The following is a 20,524-nucleotide window of genomic DNA, read 5'->3' as shown; positions in this document are numbered from 1 at the left end:
ACACCTAAAAAAACAAATAATGCTCTAGCTGCTAGGTCCCAACTGTCGGCCGCTCCTTGTGCAATTCTCTCGTTTATTGACTATATAGGTTGACGATGGTGTGGGACCGTGATGTCAGGAAACCAGGAGGAAGCAAAAAAATAGTTGTATATAATAAGGCCGTGCTTGGGAGCTCTGGTTTATTTCACACCTGTATTAAGATACAAGTGTAATTTACTCGTCATCAGAAACAACACATAAAATACAGGCGAGGCGTAATGAAACCGAGGGCCCGAGGTCTATAACGAAAACTGGCGTGTTACGCGTGTAATTTGAGAGACCAGTGTACATTTTACTAGTCGAAATCAACTAACCAAGCGCTTCGCCTGAGACCATCTGCTTTTATTTACAAGCGTCAGTTTTACAAGCGGTTTTGGTTGGAAAACGACGATCCAATCACGGCCTAAGATGATGAGTTGATCGAAAGATCATATGGTTTCACCTCTAACCTACCCGAGTTGTCATATAGGCTATGAATGAAACATAAGACAATGAACTTCTTAAGCATAGAAACAACAAAAGAGGATGATCTTCTTAACATGCAAATCACAGGCATTAGCTCAACATGAAAAACAATATGAAGAATTATTTCAGAACAAATTCTTAAAATACCTTACATAAGTCAACATTCATGTGACTATGCATCTCAGCAGAGTAAATATTAACTTCTGAACTGAAGACAGGAATAGGAAAAAACGATCGATGTTGCTCACAGCAAAGGGCGTCCCACTCAAGAATATCAAATGCATGTCTTCTGGCTAACATCAATGAGCAAAATTTGACAAGGTTTTCCAATTCCAGTATATTAAACTAATGTCTTCTTGCTAAGATCAATGATAAACTTTGACAAGATTTTCCCATTCAAAATATGTAATGCCTATGATTGTGGAACAGGCAGGGTTTGTTATCAGTTTGTCATCTGATAGTCCGGTGGCTCAAGGTGACAACGAATGATTAGAGAAACATTTGATGTATTGTGCATGATGAAGTATTATGGAGGACACGAACCATCTGAACATTTTGTGCAGTTCCACTAAAATCAAGCTGAGCATCCCTGTGGATTTCATATTTATATGCTGCAAGAAAACAAAGACACATCAGCACAGCCATGAATATTGGCCCCAATGTCAACCCACCAATCGGTGGACTAACAAACTAAAAGTACGGTAAACAGATTACAATACCAAGATGCCCCATCATTGTTGCTTAGAATGACATTGACAGACTTGGAGTCCTTTCCTGGCTTCTTGTACTTGTTTGGGCACTTTTTGCCCAGTACACTCCACGTGTTGTAGAGTTGCCTATGCTCTCTGCAGACTAGTCATGTCACCAGCGTCTACTAATACTCTGCAAAACTTCTCGATCATTCCTTCTGTAACGTAGCACAAACAGTGATTGCTTCTTTATGCAAAGTGGTAAGACCAACTGGACCCACTAATGTAGCAGTTTGCCTTAGACAAATTGGCTCCTTTTGTGCAGTTCAACTAAAATCAAAGTCGGAATAAAACCGAGCTTCAATTTTGATATCCCTGTATGCAACAATAGGTATAAGGGAAACAATTATTGAGAAATAACGGTTGATGACTTGTACTCCTAGAAGAAAAACATCTACTGATCTACCTTATCTTAATGGGAAACAAAGCAGGAGAGTAGCAATTCTCAATCAGTGTGATTCATTCATATTAACTGAGACATTATCTTAACAATGCCTTGTTTCAACATGTACAAAGAACGACAAAGCAGAAAAGTACCATTCCTAAAACAATGCGAATGATTCATTTTAACAGAGACATTATCTTAACAATACCTTGGTGAAACATTTAGAAAGAACTACAAAGCAGGATAGTACCATTTGTAAAACACTGTAATTGATATATAATAACAGAGACATTATCTGAACAATACATTTCTTAAACATGTACTCCAACCGATCCCTAACAGAAATGCTACTCCCACCAATCCCTAACAAGTGTTGCAGTTTTGGACTAATATTCAGTAGTTTATTCTGAGGAAAGTCGGTACTGACCTTTCAATACCAAGATTTGAAACAACTCATGAGGAAGACTGAAGGAGGATGAAACATGCGGCCAAAAAATGGTAATCCCGCCAATCCCTAACAAGTGTTTGAGTTTTGAACTAAGATTCAGTAGTTAATTCTGAGAGTGGCATTGCTTAATTTTACTAGCGGCATTAGATTAACAAAAAGCATAAACAGTTCCAGGGGAGAGTGGGCACAACAACACCATGTGCTTCCATGTACTTATAAACTGGGTGATGCAGAGTTTGTTGTAACAAAGCAACAAGCATCTGAAGGAAATATGCCCTAAAGGAAATAATAAAGTTATTATTTATTTCCTCATATCATGATAAATGTTTATTATTCATGCTAGAATTGTATTAACTGGAAACACAATACATGTGTGAATACATAGAAAAACATAGTGTCACTAGTATGCCTCTACTTGACTAGATCGTTGATCAAAGATGGTTATGTTTCCTAACCATAGACATGAGTTGTCATTTGATAAACGGGATAACATCATTAGGAGAATGATGTGATTGAGTTGACCCATTCCGTTAGCTTAGCACTTGATCGTTTTGGTTTACTGCTATTGCTTTCTTCATGACTTATACATGTTCCTATGACTATGAGATTATGCAACTCCCGATTACAGGAGGAACACTTTGTGTGCTACCAAACGTCACAACGTAACTGGGTGATTATAAAGGTGCTCTACAGGTGTCTCCGATGGTACTTGTTGAGTTGGCATAGATCGAGTTTAGGATTTGTCACTCCGATTGTCGGAGAGGTATCTCTGGGCCCTCTCGGTAATGCACATCACTACAAGCCTTGCAAGCAATGTGACTAATGAGTTATTTATGTGATGATGCATTACGGAACGAGTAAAGAGACTTGCCGGTAACGAGATTGAACTAGGTATTGAGACACTGACGATCGAATCTCGGGCAAGTAACATACCGATGACAAAGGGAATAACGTATATTGTTATGCGGTTCGACCGATAAAGATATTCGTAGAATATGTAGGAGCCAATATGGGCATCCAGGTTCCGCTATTGGTTATTGACTAGAGAAGTGTCTCGGTCATGTCTACATAGTTCTCGAACATGTAGGGTCCGCATGCTTAACGTTCGTTGACGATATAGTATGAGTTATGTATGTTGGTAACCGAATGTTGTTCGGAGTTCCGGATAAGATCACGGACATGACGAGGAACTCCAGAATGGTCCGGAGATAAAGTTTGATATATGAGATAATAGTGTTTGGTCTCCAGAAGGGTTCCTGAATTCACCGGAAGGGGTTCCGGATGTTTCCCGAAATGTTTGGGTACGAGAACACTTTATTTGGGCCAAAGGGGAAAGCCCACAAGGTTTTTGGAAAGCGCAAAAGGAAGTTTTGCGGAGTCCAGGGGCCAGACGCTAGGGTCCCTGGCGTCTGGGTCCAGATGCCGGGAACCATGGCATCTGGCCCCGAAGTCCGAGAAGGACTCTTGCCTTTCGGGTGAAACCGATTTTTTGGAGGCTTTTACTCCAAGTTTCGACCCCAAGGCTCAACTTATAAATAGAGGGGTTGGGCTAGCACCCAAGACACATCAAGAAACAACAAGCCATTTGCCGGCAACCCCATCCCCTCTAGTTTATCCTCCGTAATAGTTTTCGCAGTGGCGAAGCCCTGCGGAGATTGTTCTTCACAAACACCGTCACCACGCCGTCGTGCTGCCGGAACTCATCTACTACTTCGCCCCTCTTGCTGGATAAAGTAGGCGAGGACGTCATCGAGCTGAACGTGTGCTGAACGCGGAGGTGTCGTACGTTTGGTACTTGATCGGGACGGATCATGAAGGTGTACGACTACATCAACCACGTTGATAAATGCTTCCGCTTTCGGTCTACAAGGGTACGTAGACATACTCTCCCCTCTCGTTGCTATGCATCACCATGATCTTGCGTGTGCGTAGGATTTTTTTTTGAAATTACTACGTTCCCCAACAACATCATGTCTGGGTTGGTCCCATTTTTGTTCACTACTTAATGGGAAAGGAGAGCAATTCAATAGCTTCAATTCAACATTTATTTAAAACAGTACCAATACAAGTAGCACAACATCTCAAAGCACACTGCACAATCATGTGGATGAAGGCCTGTACTGACCTTTCATGAGACAGACAAGATAAAATACAAATCTACCAACACGAATAGGAATTCCAATCTCGTTTTGTGCAGTTGCACTGAAATCAAGCAAAGTTGCCGGTGTGACATTTAAGTTCGCTATAACAATTAGTTGAATAGATATCCCTGTTTTAACAGAGGCAAAAAAGGAAACATTTACTGGCCAATAAAGGAGGATGAAATATACAGCGACAAAAAGAAGTTTCTAACTTATCTTGATGGAAAACAAAGTAGGATAGTAGCATTTCTAAAATGGTTGCACTGATTTATATTAACAGAGACATTCTCTTAAAACAGCATTCGCTAAAAATGCAATTTACTTTTAATAGTGGCATTGCTTCAATTTTCCAGCACCATTTTTAGTTTAACAACAACAAAATAGTTGTATGCGACATGGGACATGGGACATGCCAGCACCATGTGCGTCCACACGTATAAATGGGTGATGCAGAGTATGTAGCCAAGCAGCATATTTGTGTTGGTCCCATATTTTTTCTCTTTGAACCTTTTTCCTATGTGAGGGCAGCAAATCTAGTCCTGCACGAACTACCCAACCCCCCCCCCAGTTTCTTTCCTTTTTCAACAAGGAGATTGGTTCCTTACAGATGTGTGTACTGGGTTACCCCCTTTTCCCTTTTCGACCAACAAAGCGGCTGCATAGCCAGTCTATGCTACTTTCCCTCCCTCCTTTCCTCATTGAAACCATGTCCTAGATTCATGCTCCACCCCACCGCGCCCTTCTTTCCTCTTTGAACCAAGACCTAGATTCGACTACAGAATCGAAAAGGATCCGCATGCAGCTAGAGCAATGACGGTTTCAAAGAAACTTATACCTTAGGGTCATCGGGATGTGGCAAGGCGTGCAGCGGGAGGCCGAATCTGCCCACACTACATATGACAGCGAGGAAGAAGGGGTCGGTGGCCCTCTCGCACAGGCACTGGGTGAAAGAGAACAACGCAGCCGGTAGTGGATTGCCTCCCTCGCCGAAGGCGATAGAGTGAATGCTGCACCTCCTCCCCTTCCAAGTGCGACGGGATCCAGATGCCTCCTTCACCAGCTGTGAGGGGGGAGAGAGAGACAGAGGCCAATGCAGTCTTGTTTAGATCTGGTGAAGAGGGTGAGAGACCATGAATATAGCAAACCCTAGCAAAGGAACGCAGAGCCTCCAACGTGTATATATATATGTAGTGCGGCGAGAGTGTGGAGAGTGCGAACCCTAGCGAACAAGCGCTGAGGCTCCAGCTCATATAGTACTCCTACATATATACTGTAGAATGGGCTGAGCTCCGGTGCCTTAACTGTACCTGCCTTTGGCTGTATGACAGGTGGGCCAGCCACATTTTGGGCCCACCTGTCATACACCCAAAGGCAGGTGCACTAAGTCAATGAAGCTGCGTCCATATTGTACTCGTGTATACTACTAATATATAGTGGAGTGGTTTTCTTATTCTCTCCATAACAATCGTTTTAAATTGTATAAGTACGAAACGAAACTCTTTATTTAACGCACTAGTGAAGAAAACTACTACTTCCGATGAACTAACGATCCACGCGTCCTGATCGCACTTCCTGTCCTTCATGTGCGGTACACTACCCTCCCTTAAGTGAGCAACCACACATGTGCCAAATTATCGGAAATGTGTGAGAGTGTACAAATAAAGAATTTCAATTTCAATTATCGGAAAGGTTTGAGAGTATGTACAGTTTGCCCTCTCTCAATAATTATGGTTTTTTATGTTCGGCCTAAACTTGGTCAAACTTTACAAAGTTCGACTTCAGTCAAATCTAATATGCGGAGTAAATAAAAATGGAGGGCTACTACGTCCATCCGGGTTTTTAGTCCACACCATTTTTTAAATCAAAGTTAATAGCTGGACAAATAAAATTACAGGGGAGCTGAAGACAAAGTTGTGAGAAGGCTTTGAAATCAATACAAAACTTATGCTCTTAGTACCAACGTCGATCCTTCTTCGAGGAAACATTTGGTTCATAGCCAATTGTGTGATAAAATTGCACCAATGTGAAAGACGACTGCGTCTCCAACGCAACCAAGGTGAACTGATGAAGGATATCATCTTTGTGGGTAACAAGCAAAGAGCACTTATGGAAGACATCTTGTTTTTCATTGAAAATCGATCAGCTTCATGAACCAATGCAACCATGTGGCGCAACCATGAGCATCGATAGGTCATCGTGGTGATGCATCATCCATTTGGCATCAAGTTTGGGTGAGGCACCTATGAAGTTCGACAAATCCACACTATGGTCTGTTCTTCTCAGTAATCAAGCTTGAGGAAGGAAGAACCACGTGGCAAAGGATAGTGAGGCGGAACAACAATGGCCATCCAATTTTGTGTAGTTCCACTAAAATTGAGGAAGACATGCCCGGGTATGGATAGATGCATCGCTGTTTGCAAAAATATAAAAAAGGGATATAGCGTTGTTACTTTGTTTTGGAAGTGGTACAAGATTAACAGCAACATCTCAATTGTCAATCAGAATTAATGAAAAGTACACCAACAAACAGAAGCATCATGATTATCTTGATGGGAACTAAACCAGGATACCCGAGAAAAAAACATTTCTTCATTTAACCAGTGATAGTATTAGATTAGCAGTAGCAATAGGAGCATATGGACAATGACCGCACAACCACCATTTACTTTTTGTCGAAACAACATGTATACCTCCACCGAGGCATATACCAGGACAACTTTTCGAGTGGCATTTCCTCTATAATAGTAGGTGATGTTGGACCAGCCGACGAACCCTAGTTATTGTACATGGGGAGCTGGGGAGTAGTCGCATAGAAGAAAACCCGCATGCAGCGACCTGGGGAGCTGGACCAGTACAAGGAGTTATACCTTAGGTGGGCGAGATGTCGCTTAGGCGGGCGGGCGGGATCTGCCCATGCGATGGCAGCGAACAAGGGCGCGGAGGACCTTCGTCCGCGCCAGCGCCGGCTCAGAGAGGACGGTGCACATTGGCTTCCTCCAGCCGACGGCGGCAACGTCAACGCTGCACCTCCTCACCTCCCACATCAGACATGATTTGGCCGAATCTGTGACCACCGGTGAGGAGAGAGATAGAGTGGTGATAACCCACAAGTATAGGGGATCGCAATAGTTTTCGAGGGTAGAGTATTCGACCCAAATTTATTGATTCGACACAAGGGGAACCAAAGAATATTCTTAAGTATTAGCAGCTGAGTTGTTAATTCAACCACACCTGGAAACTTAATATCTACATCAAAGTGTTTAGTAGAAAAGTAATATGATAGTAATGGTAGCGGTAGCAAAAGGTAACGGTAGCAAAAGTAATGTTTTTGGTATTTTGTAGTGATGATGGCAATAGCAACAGAAAAGTAAATAAGCGAAGAACAATATATGGAAAGCTCGTAGGCAATGGATCAGTGATGAAGAATTATGCCGATGCGGTTCATCATGTAACAATCATAACATAGGGTGACACAGAACTAGCTCCAATTCATCAATGTAATGTAGGCATGTATTCCGAATATAGTCATACGTGCTTATGGAAAAGAACTTGCATGACATCTTTTGTCCTACCCTCCCGTGGCAGCGGGGTCCTAATGGAAACTAAGGGATATTAAGGCCTCCTTTTAATAGAGTACCGGAACAAAGCATTAGCACATAGTGAATACATGAACTCCTCAAACTATGGTCATCACCGGTAAGCATCCCGATTATTGTCACTCCGGAGTTAACGGATCATAACACATAATAGGTGACTATAGACTTGTAATATAGGATCAAGAACTCTCATATATTGATGAAAACATAATAGGTTCAGATCTGAAATCATGGCACTCGGGCCCTAGTGACAAGCATTAAGCATAGCAAAGTCATAGCAACATCAATCTTAGAACATAGTGGATACTAGGGATCAAACCCTTACAAAATTAACTCGATTACATGATAGATCTCATCCAACCCATCACCGTCCAGCAAGCCTACGATGGAATTACTCACGCACGGCGGTGAGCATCATGAAATTGGTGATGGAGGATGGTTGATGATAACGATGGTGACGGATTCCCCTCTCCGGAGCCCCGAACGGACTCCAGATCAGCCCTCCCGAGAGGTTTTAGGGCTTGGCGGCGGCTCCGTATCATAAAACGCGAATGATTTCTTCTCTTTGATTTTTCTCCCGAAACACAATATATAGAGTTGGAGTTGGAGTTGGAGTCGGAGGAGCTCTAGGGGGCCCACGAGGTAGGGGGTGCGCCCTAGGGGGCAGGCGCGCCCCCATCCTCGTGGACAGGTGGTGGGCCCCTGGCCTTCATCTTTTGCAGGTATTTTTTATATTTTCCAAAAAGTTGCTCTGTGAAGTTTCAGGTCATTCCGAGAACGTTTGTTTCTGCACATAAATAACACCATGGTAATTCTGCTAAAAACAACGTCAGTCCGGATTAGTTCCATTCAAATCATGCAAGTTAGAGTCCAAAACAAGGGCAAAAGTGTTTGGAAAAGTAGATACGACAGAGATGTAACAACTACCCCAAGCTTAAACCTTTGCTTGTCCTCAAGCAATTCAGTTGATAAACTGAAAGTGATAAAGAAAAACTTTTACAAACTCTATTTGCTCTTATTGTTGTAAATATGTAAAGCCAGCATTCAAGTTTTCAGCAAAGATTATAACTAACCACATTCGCAATAACGCTTAGGTCTTAAGTTTACTCATATCAATAGCATAATCAACTAGCGAGCAATAATAATAAATCTCGGATGACAACACTTTCTCAAAACAATCATAATATGATATAATAAGATGGTATCTCGCTAGCCCTTTCTGAGACCGCAAAACATAAATGCAGAGCACCTTTAAAGACCAAGGACTGACTAGACATTGTAATTCATGGTAAAAGAGATCCAGTCAAGTCATACTCAATGTAAACTAACAATAATGAATGCAAATGACAGCGGTGCTCTCCAACTGGTGCTTTTTAATAAGAGGATGATGACTCAGCATAAAAGTAAATAGATAGGCCCTTCACAGAGGGAAGCAGGGATTTGTACAGGTGCCAGAGCTCGGTTTTGAAATAGAGATGAATAATATTTTGAGCGGTATACTTTCATTGTCAACATAACAACCAAGAGATGGCGGTATCTTCCATGCTACACACATTATAGGCGGTTCCCAAAAAGAATGGTAAAGTTTATACTCCCCCTTCCACCAACAAGCATCAGTCCATGGCTTGCTCGAAACAACGAGTGACTCCAACTAACAAGAGTCCCAGGGAGAGTTTTGTTTGCAATTATTTTGATTTAGTTTGCATAAAGCATGGGACTTGGCATCCCGGTGACCAGCCACTTTCTCGTGAGTGAGGAGCGGAGTCCACTCCTCTTGAGAATAAACTGCTTAAAATGGAAGACACAAAAATCCCTAGTTGATACATGAGCTATTCGAGCATACAAAACATGATATTTATTTGAAGGTTTAGAGTTTGGCACATACAAATTTTCTTGGAACGACAGGTGGATACCGTATATAGGTAGGTATAGTGGACTCATGTGAAATAACTTTGGGGTTTAAGGGATTAGATGCACAAGCAGTATTCCCGCTTAGTACAGATGAAGGCTAGAAAAAGACTGAGAAGCGACCAGCTAGAGAGCGACAACAGTCATGAACATGCATTAAAATTAATCAACACCGAATGCAAGCATGAATAGGATATAATCCACCACGAACATAAATATCGTGAAGGCTATGTTGATTTTGTTTCAATTACATGCGTGAACATGCGCCAAGTCAAGTCACTTAAATCATTTAGAGGAGGATACCACCCTATCATACCACATCACAACCATTTTAATAGCAAGTTGACAGGCAAGATAAACCATTATAACTCATAGCTAATCAAGCATGGCACAAGAACTATGATCTCTAGTTGTCATTGCAAACATATTTATTCATAATAGATTGAATCAGGAACGATGAACTAATCATATTTACAAAAACAAAAGAGGTCGAGTTCATACCAATTTTTCTCATCTCAGTCAGTCCATCATATATCGTCATAATTGCCTTTCATTTGCATGACCGAACGATGTGAATCTTTTCCTAATAATAAAGCACGGATTGACTCCGTGGGTTCACCGTCACAATATGTTTCTTCCCATGAATTTACGTTTTCAGTTTTTTCATCTATATTATTTTCGCTATCCGAGGTGATACTATTTACGTGGAATTTTTATCTGTCGTTCGTGCACTAAGAAAATTTAATACGTTTCGTTTTTCTTGTTCTTACTGACGTTGGTAAGCGGCATGGGCTTCGGGCACACATCGTTGGCCTGCACTGCCGCCTTCGCAGACCCACGTTTCTCTCCCCGCTTTGTCTGGTTTCCTCCAGAAAAAAGAAACAATTCATTTACACCTCGGACTAGATTCGTTTGGCAGCCGGAGATTTGCAACAAAAAAAAGGGAGACGAAGAGGATAAGGTGAAATCGGCGGCACCGCTGCCGCCGCTACAGGGCACGAGCATGGAGGCGGCCGGGATGGTGTGGTGCCGCCGCCGCTACGGGACACGAGCACGGAGGCGGCTGGAATAGTGCGGTTAGGGAGTTGGGAGAGAAACAGGGGGGGGGGGGGGGGGGGGGGGGGGGGGGGGGGGGGGGGGGACGATGGCGGCCTGAGGGGCGGCGCTGGGCGCCATGGGGTTCAACATCTCGCCGGCCTTGACTCGCGCACGTCCCGTTTCGCTCAGAGCACATCCTGCCTCAGCAGCCACACCTCTCCCTCCAAGCACAGAGCTTGCTGCCCCACCCCCGTACAATGAACGAGCATGCCAAGGAGAGGAGCTCCATGTGTATGGGAGACCAGCCGCTCCCCAATCTTCAGATCTGACCAACGTGGGAGGAATTGTTGGAGAACAACCAAATCCAAACGCCTCACCGGTGAGCACCATCATTGCCTGAAGCTTGGAGAGTATTACGAATTGCTTGCTATTCATTATTGCCTGAAGCGAGAGAACAATTTAGTTATTTCTCCGGTAATTGATAGTTTTTATATTATATACTTGTGTTTTCTTTACTGTAGAGACCACTGATTATTCACCCACTGATTATTCACCCAGAGTATAATGTTTGTGACTAACACCTATTTATCAACACATGGGATGACCATGTCGTGGGTGAAGAAGTTTGCGTGGGTGAAGAAGTTTGCAATGGATCAACCTTGAAGACACTCGGAACATTTACTTCGAGTGAAGACTCTCGCGGCGCAATTGCCACTGCCCCGACCTCGCCGATTGTTTACCTCGCTGGCTTGACAGCGGCCTTTGTGATTTTGAACATATGTGCTACTCTCCTGGACACCATCGACTCAGGTCCTACTCTCCCGGACGCCGCCAACTCAGGTGCCATCTCTGCCCAAGATTTCATAATAATTTTTTATGCATCAAGACATTCTTATATCTACATGTAGCTTCTATCAGGTTATATCTACATGTAGCGTTGGAGAATATTATGCTGAATGGGCCATATCGGTCTTTTTCTGCACGCATTATTATATCCTCTTCTTATCTCCCCCGCTTGTGCCACCGGAGAATATCAAGGATGTGGCGTCGGCACTGAGCCGCCACTGGTAGGCAAGGGCATGTGGCCTGGCCATGAACGATGAGATTGGGGTCGGCACACACCAAAGCGACACACAGAGGTAGAGTTCTATAAAAAAAAAGAAATCCATCTAATTCTACTTGACAACCTTCCAACACGAGGTAACATCATTTGTGGCATGGGTATATCTTATATCTACTAAATATCACTTCTAGATATTGGTGTTACGTACCAAGTGCATCTATATTGCCAATGCTTCTGCGCTTTTGATAATTAGTCAATATTTTCATGTATTTGTTACAACAGTATGGTGTTAGCAAGCGTATTGTCTTGTGAAAAATTGGTGATTGCATCTGCACTTCGTATCTAATTGTGTTATTTCAGAGCTAATATTTTTACTAATTATTCTATTCTTTCCACTTCTTGTATAAACAGACCAGGACCAGTATTCTGAACCTCATACCATTAAGATAATCAGCTAAGTTTTTTTATAGATGCACTAACTGATTGCTAATTTCAGCTTTGTTCTTCATTACTGCAGGGCATATCTGTATTCTAAAGAAAATTCGTACACCTGGTAATTCTTTCTTGACATGGCTATTCCATCGAGGTTTAATCCTATGATACACAACTAATAGTTTGTTGGTATGCATAACTATCTTGCCAAAGGTTTTGCCTCACTTTGTAGTTGAAAGTGTTTGCTGCAATCATTATGAGCATCATGTTTGCCTTTTTGTGGAAAAATAGTGTAGAACTCTTCTTGCTACTATCATCAACTCTCAACGAGTTAGTGATGGACAGGATTATTATTCATGTATTTGAACAATTGATTCAGGGTCTATTCATAGATGCGTTAATTTGTTTTTGCATGACTCCTTTCTTCCATCAATGTTTTTACATCCAAATGAACTGCACTAAATAAATGATTATCCACGGTTATCAGGGAGGGAGGGAGAGGGAGAGCGAGATGGAGAGATAGATAGAGAGAGAGAACGCATTTAATATTTGATAGCTTCCCTTACTAAATCACCTCTCTGATGGAGCTGCAGTTTTGCATGTTTAAAATGAATGAGTATGTAAAGATTAGCGACATTTTCTTACAAGCACCTGAAATATTTGCATAAAATGCTTTCCCAGGGCTGGTCAACTCTTTTTATTTCTGTCATAGTACACATGTCTAACACCACAAATTGCCATATGGTTTTCAACGGTACATGAGCTATGAGTTGCCCTATTATTTTAAGAGTTCATAAGTTGGGTTGACTGTGAGACTCTAAATACATGATACATGGTCTTGTACAATTTATATTACTGTCCATCGAAGTGTTTTATACTCGGTATTAAAGTTGCAGGCTATTCCTTTGAATGATCTAAGAAATATATTTGGATTAGGGAAGCATGAAGCACAAGCAATCACCTCAGATATTGAATCTCGAGCATACAGAAATAAGCTTATAAAATCCTTTAGTACTGATTTGGCTGCTGCTCCTAACAAAGCATCATTCCTCCAAAATCTCTGTCAGGAGTTACAGTTTGATCCTGAACTTGCTAGCAAGATGCATAAAGATACCAAGCTGACACTTGTTTTTTGTATTACATCATTAATTTTACAGCATAGTTCTATGTTAGCTCAAAATTTGATCTTGCTCCTGCTAGCAAGATGTGTACCATATTAGCTACAGTTTGAAGGATATAATCCTTTTGTTTCAAGACTGATGGTTAAACATTCCTCCAATGTGAAAGTTATTATTTTCTGTTCAAATTTCTTCGTTACATTCCTTCTGTGTGAAAGTTATTAGTTTCAGTTTGAAGGATATAATTTTAACTATATGTATTTGGCTATCAAACAGCTTTTCTACTATCCGATTTTGTTTTTGCAAAAGTTGCTTCTGTTCTATATAGGTGTACAGTTTTCATGCTAACTGGAAAGTACTAAAGTACCAAAGTGAATACTAGGGATCAAACCCTAACAAAACTAACATCTTGTTTTGATATGGAGAGGGTGAGAGAGGGAGACGCGAGAAACCCTATCAAACAAGAGGCTATATATACAGTGGAGTAAAAAAAATCTCTCCATAGTTGTGGTTTTAAATAGAATACATGCGTTCTTGGAAAAAAGAAACAAAAACCGGCGGACAATTTTTAACGTATCAAGAAAGAGAACTCGATCAAAAACATGCCCCCGCTTCCAGGTCGCGAGAGTCATCGCGCACACAAACAGACATAGGCATGAATATCCGTGTTGATGTAAAATTCCATCTCCATCTCCATCTCCAATCATATTTGTCCAACTAGCACATTATTTATGTTGTTAATTATATACACAACAATATTAACCTACATCATCTCTTGTTTGCGGGCATCCGGACCGCTGCCACGCCCGCTCCTGACCAACCCGAACCCTCTTCATCATCTGCGCGTGCTTCCCGCCCGAAACGGTCAGTGCCGCATTCATGCCCGGCTAGAGTGGATGCGACCTCTCACTGGCGCCGGCATTGAAGTGGCGTGCCAGCCAAGAGAGCGTTGCCCTCGCCGCTTCCCGGTGCACGCGACTGCTTCGCGTTCAAAGGTCGCAATAGCCGGCCACAACACGCATGTAAAAAGTTCTTGGGAGTCCGTGCTACAGCTAGCTGTCCTCCCCCAACTCGCCAATCTCTTTCAGTAGTGCTAGTACTCCATGGCGCGATCCATTGACAAGCATACGGGAAAGTTATCATATACTCGGTTTGCGGTGAGTGGCATGCCGAGCGACCGTGTGGGGTGGAGCCGTGGAGGGGGGTGAGACACGAACGCGACAGGCGTGATTTAAACATTGGTTTTGCTCGATGGCATGATCCAACGAAACGAAACGTTGGTTTCTCTCCGTTTCCATTTTTTCTCCGGAAAAATGGAAACTTCCCACTCCATTTTCATTCCTACTCCAAGGTTGCCCCATTACAACATTCCATCAAATACAAAGGAAAACTAACACGCATGCTGATGCATCTCAATGATTCACAGATCATAGCCAATATTTACTTCACAACTAAAGACAAAAGTTGTGAGAGCGTGTACAAAAGATAAACTACTGATGGGGTCACTACGACTTAAACCCTAAACCCTAAACATGATTTAATTTCCTGGCTAGGTAGAACCTGTCGAACGAAAGACGGCTGGCACCCTCGGATCATATGATGCTTTTCTGCAGTTCCACGAAAATCAAGCTGAGCATCCCTGATGGCAAAGATATTGAAGAAGTGTGATTAGAATAATAGTACTGGCACTAGTTCATGAGACATAAACTCATCACAAACAGAAGCCGGTAGAAGTAGAGAAATATCAACATGAAGATGGAGCTACGACAGTGGAGCAAGCCGAGTCCAAAAGGAAGATGTACCTGGGACGCCGGGCTGTAGCTAGAAGGGCGGTTGGGACACGGCATCAGCCCATACCGCGGGAACCCCCGATTGGGACGCACCGACTGTGGTTTTCTCCCTCGCTGATGTCGACCGCGTCTACACAGAACATCGTTCCCTTCCCCCAGCGGCGGGATCAGGCCAGATTTGTGACCAGCGGTGTCGGGGATATACCCCGCGGCGTAAACCGGCCGGAAGTATAACCCGGCCGGACTAGGCGTTTCATTGGTAAACCGCCAGAGGATTGGCGGTTTACATGATTGGCGGTGTAAATCGGCCGGAAGTTAACCCGACCGGACTTGGCGGATTATCTGAAGACCCCGCTGACACTTGGCGAGTTACTGGCGACCCGCCTTGACCTGGCGGTTTACAAGCAACCCACCTGGTCATTATGACTCACTGGTGATCCGGTGTGCGGGACAAACAGATGACAAGGCCCAAGACCCAGAAGGCCGGTTCACGTTTAATGGTGGGCCGGTTTAAGAGGAAAGGCAGGAGGAATATTATCTTACAAGGAGCTAAGACGTGGACTTGTATCCGGTTTGTATTAGAGATAGACTAGTCCTAGTCCTAATAGGACTCTACATGTAACCCGCCCCTTCAACATATATAAGGAGGGGCAGGGCTCCCCAAAAGGGACAAGACTCACAAGTTCCGCAAGTTGGACAAGTTAGGTTTAGACAATAGCTCTCGAAACAGAGCACTCTTGTAACCGTGATCATCATCATCAATATCAATGAAGCAGGATGTAGGCTTTTACCTCCACCGTGAGGGGACGAACCTGGGTAAAACATCGTGTCTCTCGTCCCGCTCAACCCCTCTCAAGCTACCACATAGATGCATTGGCCTCGCGACTAAGTCCTGACACTAAGGACATCTGCCGTGACAATTCCACGACAGTTGGCGCCTACCGTGGGGCCTGCGCACGGTGGTGTTGAGTTCTTGGAGGGCGCTATCTCAGGGATCGAGAAGCTCCGTCCGGCTCAATGAAAAAGTTCCGGTCGGTTTGTCGGAGAGTTCCAGCCGGCTCGCTGAAAAAGTTCCGTCAGGCTCATCGAAACGTTCCGCCGGTTCGTCGGAAATTTCCGGCCGAATCATTGAAAAGTTCCGACCGTCTCGACGAAAGGTTCTGTCTGAATCATCAAAAAGTTCCGATCGCCTCGACGAAAAGTTCAGTCCGAATCGCCGAAGGGTTCCAGCCGCATCGCCGAAAGGTTCTGTTCGAGTCGTCAAAGAGTTCCGACTTCAGTTACAGAAAAGTTCCGAATTATCAAATACTTCTGGATTAGTAAAAAGTTCCGGCCGGATTATCAAGAGGTTCCAGCTCAAAAGGTTCCGGATTATCAAAAGTTCCGGCCGGATTATCAAGAGGTTCCAGCTGAAAAGGTTCCGGATTATCAAAAATTCAGGTTGGATTATCAAGAGGTTCCGGTTCAAAAGTTCTGGATTATCAAAAGTTTCGGCCGGGTTATACAGAGTTTCCAGCTCAAAAGGTTCCGGATTATCAAAAATTCCGGTTGGATTATCAAGAGGTTCCGGTTCAAAAGTTCCGGATTATCAAAAGTTCCGGCTGGATTATCAAGAAACTCCGGTTCCAGAAATTCCGGTTCAAAAAATTCCAGCCAGGTTATGTGGAGACCTCAGGCATTACAAGACACAGAACCAATCAACTCTTTTGTCAAAACAAAAGCAGCACTATGCATTATCCGGCGCCAGCGTCCGGCAAAAAATACCAGGTGCTATCGTTTCTATGTATTTTATCAGTACATGTTAATTCATCCGACAACAATTACTCTGGCCTGTAATATTTTTACGCAGGCAACTATTAAAAGAAAAAGGGGTGGTGTTATACCACGGATGCACGTTCGACTGTATCGCGAGGCTTCACGGACAGGGTGTCACGGTCCGGTTTACATCAACGTACCGGCTGACTCGCCCGTCTGCACCACCTTACAACACCACAGACGACTCGCCCGTCCGCCATGGCCACCGGTTCATGCGTCCACGCCGGCTTACAACGTGGAGGACAACTTGCTCGGCCGCACCGGCTTACAACGCCGGGCCGACTCATCTGTCTGCTCCTACGGTTAACTCGGCCGTGATTAATTTTAGCATCACTATGGTGATCATCAACTCGATGGCGGATAATTTCCGGCCTAGCACATCAGGTGATATCCATCTAAAATATATTTTATTAGCACATATTATTTTTGTCAAAGAACAATTTACCTTTGCCTTGGTCTGCAATATTGTTTATGCAGGACAATTGTTCATTGCAAAAGCTATGGCTGTGTCATGGATGTATAAACTCGCGCAACCATTATGAATGCGCTAGTATCTTACCATGCCATCAAGCTCGGTGAATATATGTGCAAACCGCCATTCTGTAGACCGGTTTACATCAATATGACGTGGCTAATTCGCCCGTCCACGCCGGTTTACAATGCCGACTCATCTGTCTGTGCCGCCTTTGAAAGCCGCGGTCGTCTTTGCTATCCGTCTCTCACGGCCTGGTCTACATCAACATACCAGACCGCACCTGTCTGGAGGAACTGTTTGAGCAAGTCACATCTTGGGTAGCCCGGTTTTCTTTCAACAAATTGGAGGCAAATTATTATATACTATCAACTGCCGTCTGCACTGATGGTTCAATGGACATGCGCACAAATCGCTGCCACTACAGTTTGGTCAACTTCAAATAGCCAGTTGGAAGGAACCATTGGCCGAGTTGCCGACACGGCTCATACGAGATCATTTATAACCCGCCGCAGTCACCTCAATCTTCTGTGGATTCATATCACGTTATCAACACCAATGATATACAAGTTATGCCGGTTTATATCACGGTTAAATCTGGATAATCTCAAGCCAACTCCTCGAGTCACCTTGAGACTTGGGGGCTACAATGATATGACTTAGCAAACGTTGCCGGTTTTCAGTGAAGTCAAGAACCCCAATACGTTGGAGGGAAAGATAACCCGGTCCCGGATTCACATTGTGCTGTCAGAAGATTTCCGGATTAGAAAGTATATGACAGTTACAAAATCCCGGCTCAATGAAGAAGTTTCAGGTCATCAGAAAAGGATTCCGGTTTACAATCCGGTACAAGGGAAATTTGTTCTCCGACAAAGCTCTGAAGCTCTCAAATCCGGTTTAAGAAATTCCGGTTCAAAAAGGAATTAACTTCTCGCAAGTTCGAGTTTAAAGGCCGTCAGAAAATTTCCGGCTAAAAATGAAGATTCCGGTTTAAAATCCGGTTCAAGGGAAAGATGTCTCCCACAAAGCTTTGAAGATCTCAATATTCGGTTCAAGAAGAATTTATCTCTTGCAAAAAGTTAAAAATTGCTGAAGAGGACCTGCTGCCATGATGCGCGGTTCAAACATGGGTATCCCGCCTTACTGGCCTGACATATTATTGATCACATGGGGGCTTCTGCTTCATAAAGCGGGGTCTCTGTTCTTTTACATCATGCATGGTTACACGGAGTTGTTCTGTTTTAAAGCGGCCTCCGGTTTACCCCTTGAAAATTTTATAAACATCACTTGGGGGCTTGGTCGTGTCCGAACCAATGCAATACCTCTTGATAGGCGAGAGCCACCAGATCACTTGGGGACTTGGTCACGTCTGAACCAGTCATGCCTCTTGATCGGCCTAAGGCCACAGAATCACTTGGGGGCTTGGTCGAACCCGAACCATTGCCATGCCACTTGATCGGCATAAATGCCACTGTTTCATTTGGGGACCTGGCTGACTTGAACCATAGCTACACCTATCGGGAGCTTGGTCGTGTCCGACCATGGTAACGCCATCTGATCAGCTCAAATAAGCCTCTTTTTGCAAATGGTTTTATCGTTGCCTTTGCTTCAATATTTTCCTTGGTAACTGTTTCTTTTATTTTTGTTGCGTTTTTAAACCGACAAAGTTTTAAACCGGCCCAAACTGTCAATTACAAATTGACGGAACACAGTCAAATCTTAATCCGGAGACTATCTGCCCGGTTTGATTTTCTGTTACCATCCTATTATGGAGTAAACCGACGTTTATCACAACCCGACACAGTTTTATCATAAACCGGCACAATATGGAAGGAGTTATCAGTACTCAAGATTTGGGTTATCACCCTTACTACAAAAAGTTGGTAAAGCCAACAATGTGATTCAGTGTCACAGGTATGATATATTTCATATTTGATTATTCTTAAGTGCAGCCTTGGTTATAAATCCAGGTTATATGTTGGGCATTATGACCCGTCCGGCGGTAAACCACCAAGACACTTCAAACTTGTTGTATGCAGAAACAGGTTTGAATAAAGTATGAGGATAAATTATCCGGTTTTTATTAAGCCGGCCTGGCTTTGAGACAATAAGTCGCCAGTATATGATGAGAAATTATCCGGTGTTTGTTGAACCGGCCTGGCTTTTTACTATAAGTCGCCAGTTTATGACAATCATCATCTATGTGGAAGCATTGGCTTCTAAGGATTGGGTTATCACCCTTACTACACAGGTTATGTAAGCCGGCAGCACAAATTCAATATCACAGTAGTTATATGTGAGATATTATGACCCGCCCTGGTTTTGACGCTAAGTCGCCAGGGCATATGTTGTTTAAACTCTCTGCAGGATTTGCAGAAATATGACATGTAAATGAGTAAGTTCAAGCTCATTACCAAAGTTGATGCTTCAAAATGATTGTCCGTTCTGGATTTTTCTCAAAAGGCTATAAGCCGCAGGATCATGAAAATTCCGATTTACGATGAAGGCGTATTGAATCGCCATCGGCTAAGAGCTGCCGGGTATTTAAACTCCGAATTTACTTGTCAACAGATAATGTATTTGAATTCTTTAAATAGCCAACATGGATGGATTTTCAATGATGATATTGAATGATTGAGGTTTCATACCGGATTATATTATTCAAATTTTGAATAGCCAACATGGCTGGATTTCTATTATGATTATCAATAACCAGTATTATGATTGAGGTTTCCAAAGTCGCTTTAGCTCCACAACTATTATCTTTATCAATGGGCATGATTTATTTTACAATGAAGGAAATAGTCCCGAGTCACTGCAGGCTTAGAACCCGGCACTTGGGGGCTACATTATTCAAATCAAGATTACATGCAAGTCTCATGTCGCTGCAAGCATGCATCATGACACTTGGGGGCTAATGCAAAGTCATTTTTACTAGTCTTATTGAAGACCCGACTCATCATATTATAATGAGCCGGCCCTTGGGGGCTACCAATTGCTCATGTCAACAATTCAAGGTACACAGATTTTCATCTATTATTGAAGGATCCACGGCTCAGTTGGTA

The 20,524-nt window shown here is 43.2% G+C and overlaps 1 long non-coding RNA gene across 6 annotated transcripts; it reads left to right on the top strand.

The window, feature by feature from the left end:
* Window positions 1–10,509: 10,509 nt before the first annotated feature.
* LOC125507911 lies at window positions 10,510–13,570 on the top strand. 6 transcript variants are annotated; one of them, XR_007283126.1, is made up of 4 exons: window positions 10,516–11,148; window positions 11,328–11,609; window positions 11,688–11,908; window positions 12,350–13,570. It is a non-coding gene; the product is annotated as an uncharacterized LOC125507911 (long non-coding RNA). The 6 variants fall into 6 exon arrangements; XR_007283130.1 differs by having other exon boundaries at window positions 10,510–11,148; window positions 11,678–13,570; XR_007283129.1 differs by having other exon boundaries at window positions 10,512–11,148; window positions 11,291–11,609; window positions 11,688–13,570.
* The last annotated feature ends 6,954 nt before the right edge of the window (window positions 13,571–20,524 follow it).

Source organism: Triticum urartu, chromosome 5 (assembly GCF_003073215.2).
Source record: "Triticum urartu cultivar G1812 chromosome 5, Tu2.1, whole genome shotgun sequence".
NCBI lineage: Eukaryota > Viridiplantae > Streptophyta > Magnoliopsida > Poales > Poaceae > Triticum > Triticum urartu.
Note: the sequence above shows the minus strand (reverse complement) of the source record. Positions and strands in the feature narration are given on the sequence as shown.